The following is a 17,195-nucleotide window of genomic DNA, read 5'->3' as shown; positions in this document are numbered from 1 at the left end:
TAATAGATTAAAAACAGTATGGCATATACAAAAATCAATATTGGCATATATGGTGATTTATCGTTTTCAACTTTACCTCTTTCCAAGGCTTAGTACATCTGCCTCTTAAGTATCTATGGTTTTTGTATTTTGCTACCCCCTCCACCCACCTCTCAGATTACACCTTTGCACAACACTTAATACTTAATAAGAATGTGATAAATTTTGAGGTTTTCTAATCTCCTACTTCAAAGGCGGTGTCTGCTTCTTGCCACAGTTGGGATCTGGATATTTGTGGAGAATATGGCAGTCTCCCCAAGCCAACTCTGGTATAATCCTGATTCACTGTTTTTTGCCATTGTTAAATAGACTGTTACCTGGTGAGTGGTTGCTTTGTTGGAAGCACAAATTGTATAGTGTATCCTCTTGCCTTTGTCTTGTTGCCTTGTATGATCTGCTCTCTATAGTTCCTCCTAGTGCTACATATTGTCTGTCCTAATTCTTTGAATGGCACATTATTATCCTTTTCAATAATGTCTCAATCTCAGTGTGAATGATAAGATAAAGTGTTGGGCACCGTAATAAAAACAGAAATCCACATGAAGCAAAGATACAACTCAGTGCTAGGCTGGAACCAGTGGGGGAGTGCAAAAAAGTTCATTACCCCTGGAGGCACGGAATGGGGACAGAATGGACACCCTCACATCCAGATGCTCTATCAGAGGTAACAGAAGGCTGTCTGTTTGCTCCCCATTACATACCACAGGAGGTGAAATTTAGTTTTTGCTCTGGTTTCCTTCCTGAATGCAACTCTTTGCTAAATGTGCTTTTTGTTACTGTTAGCTATAGAATAAAGCGCCTCTCGCTCCAATGCACTCCAGACCCAGGATTTCTGTGTGCTGCTCTCCCCGTGCACATTGCCAGTGTCAGATCTGTCTTATAAATAACTTTACACCACTGGGCTCCCCCTGCACTGTGTATGGACACAGCTACTGACTGATGGTGCTCTAAATATTTAGTCAGCTTTTGAAAGTCTTCTAGGTTCATTATAAATAACTTTATAGTACTCGCCAAATAGAATAACGACACACATTTTATTTGGATCATAACTTGCAGTAGTTAATGACATTATATACAAAGTATTATTAATTCCTTTATTTTGTAAAAAAACACATATTGATGTTACTGCTGAATTCTCTTCTTGTGAGCTAAAAAGCTAGTGGTCAGTGCTCTCACATCCGTCTCGCTTCCCTGCGCACTACAATAATCATGACTATTTTTGTTGTTGTTTTTACTTTGTTGAAACAATGTTGCTGTAGTCTGCAAATCAGTTAATGGTCCCTATACATCTGCGACAGATAGGGCAATTTCCCAAAAATTCAGCAATGTATGGGGTACACCAATCGCAGATTCCGACCAAAAAGTGTCCGGCATTGGTAACTCAGGTTGTCCAAAATGTTGGTTTTCAGCGATCAATCGGGGCTCTACATTACTAGTGTATGGCGATGATCTGGCCATTTGGCCACTGTAACTAGTAAAATAATGAGCCTTTCACATATGGCAGATCAGTTATTTGCTAAAACTGATTAGCAAATCACTGAAAAATATCTGCACTATATGGATGCAGATTGGGGGATTGGAGCCTCGTAAAATCAGGGAAGATTGTTGGTTATAATGTTATACCGTACATGGCCCATGGTCACCCTCTGCCTCCTACTGTCACTATGAGGAGCATTGCTAAACAATTCAGTGAGGTTGAGTCAGCGTTGAATGACGTGTCATTTTGATAGGTTCTTAGTAGTTTTATAGGCATGGGGGTCTAATTCTTCAACAAAAAACCTTTTGCCCAAACCACTGATAAAAGTCAGTGTTTATCTACTTTTAATTAATAACTTTGTTTTCTGGATAACTGATCAGGATTGAAAGCGAGAACTTGATGAACAGTGGGTAACAGCAGTCAGTATTCCATTAGCATGAGGCAGTTGTACATGCTCTTATCATTAAGTCGATATTTAACACTTTATTGCAGAACATCACAACTGACCATGTCTGGGAACGAAAGTGTCTATAACATGGCTCAATGTTTACATGCAGACCTTATTGAGAAATTAACAGATAGTTCAAATAGCATGTATAGTCTTTGTTTTCCAATAACCTCCCCAAAAGGATAAGACAGATGGGAACACCGCTGGCTAATTCCCCCGATCCCTGGAGTACAAAGTGAAAAAAGGGATCGTAGAAGAAAAGGCTTTTTCTCCTGTACTGAATACGCAGCTTTTTCAAGTAATTAGGAATATTAAAAGCAATGACTGTGATTGAGATAGAAACATTATTCATTCCTTTATATTTCCTTGCTGGGCAGGCGGCCAACATATTTCATTTATGAGTTTTCATCTGCAAAGAAAAAAAAAGAAAGAGAGAGAAAGAAAAGGAAGGATAGCAGAGGGCGAGGAGCCAATTACTAAATGAAATACGTTCCTGTTTAACTCTAATAAATGACACCCTAAATGTTCTCGTTTTGGAGTGCCCCCAGAGTGACAGCCCATTTCGCTTGTTTGGAATTAACCCCACTGTAACTGAGGAAGACATTAGCTTAGAAACCAATAATATAGTTGCCGTTATGATCTGCATTCTCTTACCGCCCTTCCATTATGGCTCCTGCTTACATAAAAAAATGTAGAATTTACTTTCATTTGCTGTAGAATTTTCCTTATTGTAAGAATATTATATTGCTCCCATTACCGCATTTTCCAGAGGTCTTTCCGGAGATCCACCAACAACTCTGAGATGCTCGGGCAGGGTGACACGCTGATCTATGCAAAGTATACAGTGGCAAGGTCTTTGGCAGATCTTTGTCCTGCAGGATTTAGTATAACATCACTGAGTAATTTTAAGGTGACGTTCCTGATTGATAAAGTTCCAGAAGACTCAAATGTCACCTGAAATTTATTCTCGTGTGGCATAATGAATCCCACCAAACGGAGTGCCGCGGGCTGCTTCCTACCCTCTAAGTAATGTTGCTATTTATCAAAGGCAGTGTTGTATATGAAACTGTGCAATTCATTTAATAACTGGAAACAGATACTAACGATTATGTAACACTCCTTGATTAACTTCACTTATTACATTCTTCATTTTATTGTGACTTGTCTAAGGTGGTACAATAACATCCAAATTCAGAATCGGAAAAACGTAGGAATGGAGCACTGGAGCCAAGGCTCAGGCTTTCAAAATACACAGAGGGCCTGACTCAGAGCCGGTCGCTCTGACAGAGCGCTCTCTCTGAATCAGGGCCGGTCTTTTTTTTTTTTTTTTAGAACGGCCTCCTGGCCGCTCGCATAGCTGTGGGTGACCACCCACAGCTATAGCGAGCGGCCAGGAAGATGGTCCCGATGGTCAAGACCATCGCGACCATCGGGCTTGCGACGAGACCCTTGTGGTAGGGTCTCGTTGCCGCAAGCCGCAGAGAGATTTCGGCTCTAACAGAGCCGAAATCTCTCCCACTGACATCACTCGTGTCAGTGGGGCCGCCCCCAAATGGAGGCGTTCACATGGGAACGCCTCTGTTTGGGCAGCCACTCCCCCGGCCCGCCCACCAAAGGGGGCGTGCTGTCACTCAACATCAACAGCACGCCCCCTTTGTTGCGAGACCCGGAGCGACGGAGTGCCTGTCGCTATCTGGGTCTCGCGCATGCGCACGACGGAGCCCACCATCGACCCGGTTGCGAGCGCACATCGCTTGCGACTGGGTCTGAATCAGGCCCAGAGTCCAATATTTTGGCCACTTCAGCCCTTTAAAGTTTTTTTCCAACACCACACTCATAACAGGAGTTTTTAGAGCAGGGCCTGCACTTTTGTCCAAGTGGCCAAGCAGCAATATTGAATCTCTGCCTAATGTTTACACCAGGTTTCTCTAGGAAGGGATGTAGAGCTTGCACCTATGATAATTTGCCAGCTGCATCCTTCTACAGACCAGTTATGGTTATGACCATTCCATTTCTAGAATCCTTGCAGCGACATTCACTTATCTTTTGTGGTGTCTAGTAACACATAGGTATTATATGCATTGTAATGTATGTACTGTACACAGCTGAGCTGATGGTATTCAGTAGGAAGCCTAGTGCTGGTCCTCATTATTTATTTATTTATTACCAGTTATTTATATAGCGCACACATATTCCGCAGCGCTTTACAGAGAGTCCAGTCACATTAGTCCCTGCCCCAGTGGAGCTTACAATCTATGTTCCCTACCACATGCACACACATACACACTAGGGTTAATTTGTTGGGAGCCAATTAACCTACCAGTATATTTTTGGAGTGTGGGAGGAAACCGGAGTATCCGGAGGAAACCCACACAAGCACAGGGAGAATATACAAACTCCACACAGTTAGGGCCGTAGTGGGAATCAAACCCACAACCTCAGTGCTGTGAGGCAGTAATGCTACCATTACACCATCTGTGCTGTCCATTGTGATGTGAGTGGCCTGGATATCTGTTGCCAAGCTCTCTTCTGTTAGTTTCCTCCTCTTTTAAACTGTTTTACTCTTATGGAGAAAAAGGCCTAGGCTTATTATGGTTAACAACCAATTAGCCATTGAATTTCATGTCCATTTACAATGGTAATCCTCTGCCTGGGCTATAGGCTCCTCTTCTCTCTTTTCAAATGAGTGTTTTCATTGCTACATAGTGCCCGATACATGGTAGCACTAACACTTTGTACAGTTTGTAAAACACTAGAACAGGAAATACAGTAATTAAATGTCTTTAATTGAAAGTACTACAGGATCAAATTACATAGCAAATATTTACAGTATGTATTGCCCCACTCTCCAGCACTGACCGCTGGTTCTCTAATATGACTACTCACACTCGGTATAACATGCTCTGATCCTCGCTGGTTCTCTAATATGACTACTCACACCCGGTATAACATGCTCTGATCCTCGCTGGTTCTCTAATATGACTACTCGCACTCGGTATAACATGCTCTGATCCTGATCTCCCCCATGTGGTATTGCCAATACCTGAGCTGTGCTAAATTCATTCATTACTCAAAGGATGTTTAAGAAAAGAAAAAGAAAAGAAAACTTGCAATAATTAATTCAGTTCGTGTATCTGCAGTTCCATATTAATTAAGTAATGTGGTAACGGTGCAATTGGGCAGAAGAGTTTTAATGTTAAAGGGTCTGGAGCAGCCTTGTTCATATTGTATGTTATATAGTGTGAGCCTCCAATCAGTTAGAATCTTTGATTGTAATATTTGGCAGGGAAGGTATTAGAACAGGTTACAGCCATGAACATAGAGTGTGTTAAGTCCCACAGCATATTTCTGGCACACATATGGTCCCCCTAAACTATGATGATGGCACCCTCTGAAAAATATAATTAGCATTAACCTGTTCAAATGCTCCGAGACCGAAATCCTGGAGGAGACGCTCCAAGGCTCTGTATGTATTTATCTGAGAGTTTTCAATTAACTGTTATTTGTTCCTGTAAACAACTTATTTCCTGGCTGGGTTACAAGCCTGGCATTACCCTGATATTGCAGACACTGACTGATATTAGTTACTTGACCAATACATATTATGTAGATTGTGTAACTTTTTTATATGTGTTAAACTCCCATCATCAGCTTGACAAAGCTGCACACTACTACCACCCATGGAATATATTTTACTATGGTGACACTACCCCTTTGCCAGAGCCCACCTCCCCCTGCAATATCCCTCTTTTCAGCTTCTTTCCTTTTTCGAGTTCAGATGGTCGGGTGTGCACTGCCAAGACCTCAATTTTAAAGTGGCAAACTAAATGTATTTGCCAGTTCTGTATGACAGTCTTACTTTTTTTCCCCGTAGCTTCAGATAGAGGGAGGAGCATACGAGGAAAATCTTTTCTGTAGCTGTGTTGTGTAGGGCAGCTAAGTAACATTAAGTATTATTTAACATAGCAATTTTCACCATCCACTTCCTGCCCTTGAGCATTAACATTAGATAACACTAGCAAGATGATTCATCTGTAACCTGAATTCCGCTCTAACCCCTGTCCTGTGTCGAAGCAATTCATATATCGACTTGCCGATCACCCGTACATATATATCGCAGTTTCTCTATTGCTGGGTAGTGGGTACACACTAGGTCGACAGCACGGCCGACCTATCTGACGATTGGTAATATACACTTATTAATCGTCCACCCACATTACAACTGGGCAGGTATTTAAATTTGCCCGCCCAGTTGAGCTGTCATTCCCCACTTGGTCTCTGTAGTATGTGTACGGGTGATCGGCAAGTCGCCCCTACACACCAGCAGATGCACAGCCGATGCGATATGTTACAGACATATCGCGGGTACACACCCGTCGACAGGCTCGCAATATATCGGCCGTTTGATTGAGCGGCCGATATATCGCCCAGTGTGTATTCAGCTTTACACACAGGTTCTCAGACTCAATCCTCAGGACCCCAAATAGTTCAGAAGAATGAATAGTACATATGTATTTCTCACATATTACAATTTATGAAAGATTGACAGTGAATTTGACAATAAAACTATAGTGAACATATTTTTTATTTTACAAGGATTTAGGGATAGACTTTTTCATTTTGTTATTAGAGTCCTATTGTGATGCATAGGGCTAGCGATCCCTAGGACACTGCTTTCCCTATGTGTCTAGTTATCACTTGGATGTCCTTCTCCGCCATTACCTAAAAAGTACCTGCTGAACGCCACAGCAAATACCCCTAGGGTTACTAGAGTCCCAGGTTGAGAGTCACTGGTTTAGATCAGGTGTGCACTAGTCTGGAGCTCCATGACAGACTTCTGTGACATCCAGATTAATGCGCTTTTCTGACTGTCACACTTGTGACATATTACTGTTATCAAGAAAATCTGTCTTTTGCCCTACATATACATCCCACCAAAATAGGCCTTACAGTCAGTGACCATATCGCCCAGCGCAGAGACAGTTAAGAACAGTGTGCCAGAGGAGTATATTTCGGCAGACGGAGTAAGGTCTCCCTGACACCAGGCTCCCCCCTCCTGTGTCATTATCCATCCCTGCGCATTCCTGAATGATTGCATTTCTCATCCAGTGAGCAAAAAGCCGCTGCCCAGGATCCTGCCTTGTTTGTTTCCCTCTAATTAGTTGCATTAATCAGAATATATTTCGCCCCACGTGGAGGGAGGAGCATTACTGTCTCTCTGCACTTCTCTTGTAATTGAGGCACATAGTGATAGGCCTCTGTTTCTTTAATGAATGTGTGTAATACCGCCGAGTGCATCCATATGCCAACAGCGCTTACAATCAGCTGGTTGCGTCTTATAACTATGCTAAGTATCTAACCATCTGAAAATGAATATTTTGTAATCTGCACTTCCCGCTTTTACAGTGATTAGTCTGCAGTACACAGCTATACAAAGTACCTCTTCATGTTTCAGATACTTAACATATTAAACAGCTTATTGTCGTTATATAACACAAGTAAATGGGTTCTCTGCATATCTGCGGTTTCATATAGTGAACAAGTTGAACTGTATATTACAATAGAAAATAAAAACAAAAGAATACAGGAGCTGTGGTTACCGTCATGGGCGTAACCACCATAGGTGCAAGTGGTGCAGCTGCTGCGGGGTCCAGAGCTGAGAGGGGCCCATCTTCCGTGTTAAAGTTACATGGGTACATTTTTCACCATTGGGTGGTACATAGGGGCCCTTACAAACATTTGCTATGGGGCCTTCAAGTACTTAGTTACGCCCCTGATTACTGTATTTATTATTAGAATGATATTTTTTTAGAAACTGCATATAAAGCTGACATGTGATTAATGTGTGACACCCACCTGGTGGGGTCTGTTTGGTGAAATGTGTAGGGAAAGGACTACACCTAGCTCACAGCCACATACTTTAATGAACTTAAATACTGTGCCCTGTCCAATCTGATTCCACTCAGTGGCGTCACAAGGGGGGTGCGGGCCGCACCCGGGTGACACCAAGGTGCAGACTCCCCTCAGTGACAGGAGCTGGGTGCTGCACTGTAGCATTAAGTGCAGCACTCGGCTCCTGTCACAGTGAGGGAGCTGGCACAGTACACAGGGCAGTCTGCACCTCTTTCAACCCTCCATCACCCCCGAGTGATCAGAATGGCCGCAAGGTCACGCCCCTTCCATCGAACCCACGCCCCCTGCTGACGAGGTCACGCCCCCTTTGTCATCGGGTGCCTCTGCGGGGAGGGGCGCAACTGGTTCTATCCCAGTCTGGAGCAGCAGAGGAATTAGGTTAGGATAGCCTGGGCCAGAGGCTTCCATAGTTTGCATATCGGGGCAAGTAAGAGAAAAATAATATTTCTACTTCAGGGTCCATAGGGTATCCACAGAATACCATGGGGTATAGGTGTGACGTCAGTCGCAGGGCACCAAAGAGTTAAGCTTTCAGCCTCCCAGGATGCACTAGGTCCCCCTCCTATACCCCGCCCCCGGGCCAAGGCACCTCAGTTTAGTTTGGTGCCCGGCCGGCGTCGGGTGCACCTGTCGGAGTGGGGGCTAGAAGAGCCCCTGAAGCTTTCTTCAGTGCAGCTGTGGCTGCACATCTGGATGTACAGCATGGACAGTCAGTCCTGACGTCCATGCTGTCTTCCCTACACCCCCGCCGGTACCAGAACGCCGGTACCGATCCGGGGATGCTGGTGAGCATCTGGGGTCACAGCTAGCGGTGACCCCAGATGTTCCGGACCATGGCCGGATCCAAGGGGGACAAAGGTAAGCAGCGGGGTCCCGCGGTGGGTCCCCGCTGGTCACATGGTCCTAAGTCCCCAGGCAGGGGGCTCCCTGGGGACTGGCTGCAGCGTGGAGCCAGGTACTGAACCTGCGCTTTCCACTACCCCCTGGGACAGCGGACCGCAGCAGAGCGGTAGCGCTGCGGCGTCCCAGGGGTTAAATGCATGCCAGGGGAGCGCGCCTTCCCTGTCTCACAGCCGGCGCCTCCCCCGCTGCACACAGCCCTCTCTGCACTGTGCTGACTGGCCCTGTGTCAGCGCTCCTCCCCCAGGCCAGCTTCTCTCTGCTCCTCGGCGGCCATCTTCTCTGCAACGCATGGTGAACGCTGCTGAAAGTCTGGAAGGAAGCATCGTGGTCTGGGTCCCCCCGCATACCTCTCCTCCGCTGTGGCTCAGGTCTGTGTATACAGCGCTGTGTCCTACCAGGCCCTGTGTCTGTGTAGTTGAGTGATCAGCGCTGTTAGTGCAGGAATTGTTATTTCTCTGCATTGTATGTGACTGTGCTAGCGCTGCCTGTAACTTTTCTTCTCTAAACTGTCAGCTTTATTACTGTCCCTGTTCTTTCTGCTAAAGCCCTTGCGGTGCGGTGCTGCAGGGTGGTCTCTCGCCTATTTAATACTTAATTGGTGAGAGAGGTCACATACGTGGTGCCATCATGTCTGAAAGTGATTTTCCCCTCCGGCTACAGTGTACCACGTGCAAAGTACCGTTAGCGGAGGGGGAGGGTAGCGCGGAGGGCCTTTGCCGGCAGTGTTTGTCCATGGCGCGGCCTATTACGGTTACAGCACCGGTACAGGAGCCGCCCTGGGCTTGTTTCGCTCAAGCGTTAACAGCTTTAGTGGGCCAGTTAGCTCCGCAGCCCGCGTTTACTCCGATGGGTTTGTCCCAGCAGTTTGTGGTGTCGTCACCCATGCAGGGGTTCCCACGACAATTGGTGGTACCCCACAGTCTCCCTATTTCCCCGCTCCCGGGTTCTCAGGAGCCAGCGTGGGTTAACTCCCTGACGAGTTCTGTACAGCACTTGTCGGATGTGTTGCAAGGGGAGTCTGTGATGCGGCCTCATAAAAGGCCGGTGGCGTCTCTGTCCGCTCCTTATGAGGATGACGAAGGGACGTCTGATGATGGGGAGATTCTGGATCCTTACGATCAGGAACCTCTCCATACTAAGGACGCTGATGCTAAGTCCAAAGTATATAGTCCTGGACTTATTCGGGCGGTCCGCACAGCCTTGGTGATTGAGGACGAAGTTCCCCCAGCGGCTAAATCTAAGTATGCCTTTTTCAAAGATGTGAAGGGCGATGCCACAGTCTTTCCTCTTTCGGGTCAGTTGGTGGACCATTTAGAGGAGGCGTGGAAACAACCTGGCAAAAGATGCCAGCCGCAGAGACGCCTGGCGGTGGCTTATCCGTTCGCGGATAATTATTTTGCTAAGTGGGAATCCCCTCCACAGGTGGATTCTCACGTGACCCGTCTTGTCCGTAGTGCCACATTGCCGATGCCATCCATGTCCTCCCTTAAGGATGCTACGGACCGCAAGGTAGAAATCTGCCTGAAGTCCGCTTATTCCCTTGCAGGGGGGGCAGCACGGCCGGCTATGGCCATTTGCTGGGTTGCCAGAGCGATGGAGCGCTGGGCGGATTCATTAGAGGCTTCTTTTGAATCCGACTGTCCGGCCGAACAGGCGGAGTTGATTGGCAATCTCCGTGATTCGGCCACCTACATCAACGAGGCGGCTCTAGACATTAGTACTCTGGTGTCTAGAATTTCTTCAGCAGCAGTAGCTGCTCGTCGCACCTTGTGGCTGCGATCCTGGAAGGCGGACGCAGATTCCAAGAAAGGTCTGGAAGCGTTGCCGTTTACCGGAGAAGTTCTCTTTGGTCCGGATCTGGATAAGATTGTGGCCACGCTGGCGGCAGCCAAATCTGCTTGTCTTCCGTCGGCCGCTGCTCCTTCTGGTTCTGGACCATCGTCCTTTCGGTCATCTAGGGCCCAGGGCAGGCCCAAACCACAGTCGTTTCCTCGACAGGCTGGCCCTAAGAAATCGGTCAAGCCCCGGAAACAGGCATGGAGTACCAGACGTCCGGCCCCCAAGCCAGATGACAAGCCTGCGGCCTGACGGTCCGGGGTCTCCCCTTGGGGGATCCCAGGGTGGGAGGCCGCCTGCTGCAGTTCTCCCGGTGTTGGTCGTTCACTACGACAGACACTTGGGTTCTGGAGGTGGTCTCCCACGGGTACGCCCTCTCCTTCCGGCACAGACCCCCGGCTCGATTCTTCACCACGGGTCTACCATCAGACCGGAACAAGGCTACGGAGCTGCGGAAGGTATTGCACACTATGCTCCAGGCTGGAGTTATAGTGTCTGTTCCATTCTCCCAGAGGGGCCAGGGTTTCTATTCAAATCTATTTTTGGTACAGAAACCCAATGGGTCATATCGTCCGATTCTCAACCTCAAAGCACTCAACAAGTCTTTGCGGGTCCCGAAGTTTCGGATGGAGACCCTACGGTCCATCATTCTGGCGCTGGAACCTGGGGACTACATGGTGTCATTGGACATACAGGACGCTTACCTGCATGTCCCTATTCTTTTGCGCCATCAAGAGTTCCTTCGGTTTGCAATCCGCAGCGACCACTTCCAGTTTCGGGCGTTACCTTTTGGCCTGGCGACAGCACCACGTGTTTTCACCAAGGTGATGGCGGTCATGGCGGCTTCTCTGCGGCTGCAGGGAGTCCGCATGTTGCCGTACTTGGACGACCTGTTATTGGTGGCAGGATCTCCAGAGCTCCTGTTACACCACTTGGACCTGACCATTGCACTGCTGCAACGGCACGGCTGGCTAATCAACTGGCAGAAGTCCACTCTAATCCCGTCTCGGAGGATTCTGCATCTTGGAGCCTTATTGGACTCGGGACAGCAAAGGATCTTCGTGACGGAGGACAAGATCTCTGCTTTACAGTCAAGGGTGCGCAGTTGTCTGCACAGCCGCCGGGTGTCCTTACACTCGGCGATGAGGTTACAGGGCTCCATGGTGTCGGTGTTCGACATGGTGGAATACGCCCAGTTTCACTCCAGACCTCTGCAGCACCTGTCCAAGTGGAACGGGCTGCCTCAGTCTCTGAAGTTCCAGACGATTGTGCTCACCCCGGAGGTTCGCCTGTCCCTTGCGTGGTGGTTATAGACGACCCACCTCAACAAGGGACGTCCGTTCTGGGTTCCAAATTGGGTCCTGTTGACAACGGACGCCAGTCTTCGGGGCTGGGGAGCAGTTTCGGGTCCACACTTGTTCCAGGGCAGGTGGACGCCGACAGAAGCGGAGCTTCCAATAAATATCTTGGAACTCCGTGCGGTCTTCAATGCTCTCCTGCAGGCACAGCGGTTTCTCCAGGGTCACCCGGTGCAGGTCCAGTCGGACAACGCTACCACCGTGGCCTACATAAACAGGCAAGGAGGAACTCGCAGTCGGGCGGCTCTCGTAGAGGTCTCTCGGATCCTGGTTTGGGCGGAGCGCAATCTTCCGGCCATATCAGCGGTCTTCATCCCGGGAGTGCTAAATTGGGAGGCGGACTTTCTAAGTCGCCAGGACGTTCATCCAGGGGAATGGTCCCTGCACCCGGACGTTTTTCAACTACTGGTGGACAGGTGGGGTCTTCCAGAAATCGACCTCATGGCGTCCCGGCACAACAACAAGTTGCCGGTGTACGGGTCTCGCACAAGAGACGAAGGGGCGTCTCTGGTGGATGCTCTGTCCGTCCGGTGGACGTTCAGGTTCGCATACCTGTTCCCTCCGGTCTCCCTTCTTCCACGGGTAATCCGGAAATTCAAACAGGAAGGAGGGACGCTCCTGTTGATAGCTCCCGCGTGGCCCAGACGGCACTGGTTCTCAGACCTTCAGGGTCTGTCCATGGACAGTCCTCTGCGGTTGCTGCTACGACCGGACCTTCTGTCTCAGGGTCCTTGTCTTCACCCGGACCTGACTCGGCTGTCTTTGACGGCGTGGCTGTTGAGACGGCCATGCTGAGGTCCCGGGGGTTTTCCAGCTCTGTGGTGCGTACCATGTTACGAGCTCGGAAACCGTCTTCCGCGAGGATATACCATCACGTGTGGCATACGTTCTTCCAGTGGTGTCGACCGAGAGGTTATGCACCGCGGGAGTTTCGTCTGTCTCGGATTCTCGCCTTCCTGCAAGCGGGACTAGATCATGGGCTTCGCCTTGCTTCTTTGAAGGTACAGGTTTCGGCCCTATCTGTCTGGTTTCACCGTAGGATTGCTACAATCCCGGATGTGCGCACCTTTATGCAAGGTGTTCTCCGTATTCAGCCGCCCTTTGTTCCACCTGTGGCGCCTTGGGATTTGGCTGTGGTCCTGAGGGCTCTCCAAGGACCGCCGTTTGAACCACTGGGCTCAGTGGATATTAAATGGCTAACAGCTAAGACTGTTTTCCTTCTGGCCATTGCTTCGGCCAGACGTGTTTCTGAGTTAGGGGCTCTTTCTTGTAGACCCCCTTTCTTGGTTTTTCATGGGAACAGGGCAGTGCTCCGCACTCGGCCCGAGTTTCTTCCCAAAGTTGTTTCCCAGTTTCATGTTAACGAGGAAATAGTTGTTCCGGCCTTTAACTCACCGGGTCTTTCCGTGGGTGAGGCCTCTTTGGATGTTGTGCGGGCCTTAAGGACTTATGTTGACCGCACTTCTTCGTTTAGGAAGTCGGACGCTTTGTTTGTCCTCTATGGCTTCCGTAAAAAGGGTTGGCCTGCTTCAAAGCAAACTTTGGCAGCCTGGATCCGTATGGCTATTTCTGAAGCTTATCTTCATGAAGGCTTACCGGTCCCTCCTTCTCTGAAGGCTCATTCCACTAGGTCTGTGGGTCCTTCGTGGGCAGCTCGACGTGGTGCCTCGGCAGTTCAGATCTGCAAGGCTGCTACGTGGTCTTCTATCCATACCTTCGTGAGGTATTACAGGTTTGACACCTTCGCCTCTCAGGATGCTTCCTTCGGGCGGCGGATTCTCCTTACAGCACAGGAGCGTCCCCACCCTTAAAGGATACTGCTTTGGGACATCCCCAAGGTATCCTGTGGATACCCTATGGACCCTGAAGTAGAAAATATGAGATATGGTAAGAACTTCGTAGAAATAGAGATAACAAGGGTAAGTTCTTACCATATCTCATATTATTTTAATATTGTACGTGTGCAGTATAAGTGCTACAGCCTTTTTTTTTTTTTTAATGTGGTTTTTAATTAATTTGTTATATAATACAATTACAAGGATATTATACTACGAAGGGTGCTTCCCAGGGGTTAAAGTGGGCCGGAACGGGGCGGAACTGTGTTTCATCACTTCCATTTGGAGACTGAACCAGTTCAGCCTCCTTTGACCCACCTCAGCCCAGCACCGCAGGGAGGCTCCATTTGCCGGGCACAAAATTTAAACAGTGGGTGTCCGGCTCCTTCCCCGCAGTGCCATCGGCAGTTGGAGGCTGGAGCTCACTCCTGAGCTCCGGCTTTTCGGCTCCCGCAGTGTGCAGTGCACTATGGGAGAGATATCATGACGTCTCTCTCATAGTTCAGAGGAGCAGCCAGGCGGACCGGAGGCAGCGGACGTAGCAGCGGGGATTTAGGTAAGTATTGGGTTTTTTTTGTGTAAGCAGCTTCACTATAGGGGGCATTACAACTGGGGGCGCTACTACAGGAGGCATTATTAATGGGGTCACTACTGACATTGCAAAGGGGGCACTGCACAAGGGTCATAACTACTGGGGGCTCTGCATAAGGGGCACCACTACTGGGGGCACCACTAATGGGGGCACTACCACTGTGGCACTGCATTGCATATGGGGTACTACCACTGTGGGCATTGCATAAGGGGCACCACTACTGAGGGCACTGCATAAGGGGCGCCACTACTAAGGGCACTGCATAAGGGGCACCACTATTGGGGGCATTATGTGTAAGGGGTAATACTGCTGTGGGCATTGTATAAGGGGCACTACTACTGTGGGCATTGTATATAAGGGGCACTGCTGTGTGTCATACATGAATAAGGGACACTACTATGTGGTGTAATGTGAATCAGGGGTGAAAAAAGATTGTGCTACTGTGTGGCGTAATTTGAATTGGGAATGCTATTGTGTGACTAAGCCCCTTTCTTTTGAGGCCACGCCCCTTTAATGACGTGTGCCTTCGGCACGTGCTGTCCTTTTATTAGAAAAGTGCAGGGGGGGGGGGGGGGGAGTAGAGTTCCACCACTTCTCTGGAACCACTTTAAGTACTGGTGCTTCCATAGAAAAAGTTGTGGTTGTGGACAAGCACAGTGTGCTGTACCTAAATGTATTCTATCAGTTTATGTGTTTTTACCTTAATTTGCCAACTATATGTACATACCTGTTTTCTGTTGGTTATTTACTTTTAATATCCAATGTAGTGCGGGCACAAGGGAAAGACGACTGCAACTTTAGTATCACAAAGATTTTAATATAATGCAGACAAATTACTTGGTAAAGTAACCCTATGGTCGCACAGAATGTACGTCAGAAGTAAGCTGCTGTAGCCTTAACCACTGTGTACAAATTCACAAGCACAGACATGCACCTGACACGGTTGCAACGCGCCTGCGTTTGATTCGCCAACCTCCCACCCTCATTACCTCCCACAAACACTCTTTGGCTGTCTATCGCTCTATGTCCAAGTCCTTACTATGACCGCCGTTGATAATGAACTTTGCACGCATGCGCAGTACAAAAATAATCGCTTGACACCACAAGCATCTGTATTGTGTCCACCTCTGAATCAGGCCCATAGAGTGAGATAAAGGTGAAAGGACCTCGGGCCTGATTCACTACGGATCGCAATTCTGCTTATACACACGCACTGCAGTTGCTAATATCAGCGGTGATATTTATTTATTATTTATTAACAGTTATTTATATAGCGCAGCATATTCCGTTGCGCTTTACACTTGGAAACATTTATAGAACAAAACAGGGTAATAACAGACAGACATAGAGGTAAGAGGGCCCTGCTTGCAAGCTTACAATCTATAGGGAAATAGGCATTGATACACAAGGATAGGTGCTATATATATTGCAATTTGGTCCGGCCAGAATGCAGAGCTTCTTGGTGGGCTGCATGATCCAGTCACACAGGAATGTCGGCCAAATGTCAGGAGTATGTGAAGAAAAGACAATGGGCCTGATTCAGAGCCGGACGCTCTGACCAGAGCGCTCGCTCTGAATCAGGGCCCTCCTCCATTAAAATGGAGCGTCCTCCTGGACGCTCGTATAGCTGTGGGTCACCACCCACAGCATATACGAGCGTCCAGAAAGATGGTCGCGATGGTCTTGACCATCGCGACCATCGGACTTGCGACGGAGACCCTACGATAGGGTCTCCCTGCCACAAGCCCTGGAGTGATTTTGGCTCTATCAGAGCCAAAATCACTCCCACTGACATCACTAGTGATGTCAGTGGGGCTGGCTTCAGACGGTAGGCGTTCCCATGGGAACGCCTCCGTCTGGCAGGCACACCCCCAGCACGCCCACCAAAGGGGGCGTGCTGTCAATCAACATCGACAGCACGCCCCCTTTGGTGCGAGACCCAGAGCGACAGCTTGGCTGTCGCAGTCCGGGTCTCGCGCATGCGCACGACGGAGCTCCCTCCGTCGTGCGCATGCGCAGTGGGGAACATCGACCCACTTGCGAGCGTACTGCCGCTTGCGAGTGGGTCTGAATGACCCCCAATGTGTGAGGTTATGTGTGGACTGTGAGAGAGGATGTAATAAGACATGGAAGCTATGAAGGTTATGTGGTCAGTTCTGGAATCTGATAAGCTTGTCTGAAGAGGTGAGTTTTCAGGGATATGTAAATGTGTACATTCACATTGCAAACGCAGCCAGACATAAGGACGCCCACTTCCCCTTACTCACATCCGTATACGAGGGCAACATAGCGAAACAATTGGTAACATTGGACCCATATGCACACTTGCACAAGCCCTGACCTTACTCAGAAATTGCTAGCATCCACGCACGGTCAGTGCTACGGCTGCCTAGGTTCGCCCGACCACCCCCAATCGATCCTTGCTGAATCAAGCCCATCTTTCGATGGAGCTTGCAATCGAAAAAAAAGACAAAAAGGCAAAGTAAAAGGCATATTTTAAGGTGTAATCCATGCGTTCACAGTTGTATAGGGTGTAAATTGTCAAGTGTTTACATATCGCCTACTACAAGGATTTTTGACGTCAAAAGATGTGATGTTCTCTACATATTCTTGTATGTGATAATGGCAGTAATGGACATATCTGTACTTATCTTTCCATTTAATAATTGCATTGGTGCTACACAATGTTTCCTGGTTTGTCTCTGAACATCTTGTGCTTTCATAATAAAATGGGCAACTCATATAATGCTGTGCAGCATCTAATTAAAATAACTGATTGTTATGAAGGGTGCAC

At 48.2% G+C, this 17,195-nt stretch overlaps 1 protein-coding gene across 4 annotated transcripts in view; it reads left to right on the top strand.

The window, feature by feature from the left end:
• MEGF11 (multiple EGF like domains 11) overlaps positions 1-17,195 on the top strand; it is a 386,527-nt gene that overhangs the window by 161,308 nt on the left and 208,024 nt on the right. The window lies entirely within an intron of this gene.

This window comes from Taudactylus pleione, unplaced genomic scaffold, assembly GCF_031769625.1.
Source record: "Taudactylus pleione unplaced genomic scaffold, aTauple2 ptg000556l, whole genome shotgun sequence".
Classification (NCBI taxonomy): domain Eukaryota; kingdom Metazoa; phylum Chordata; class Amphibia; order Anura; family Myobatrachidae; genus Taudactylus; species Taudactylus pleione.
Note: the sequence above shows the minus strand (reverse complement) of the source record. Positions and strands in the feature narration are given on the sequence as shown.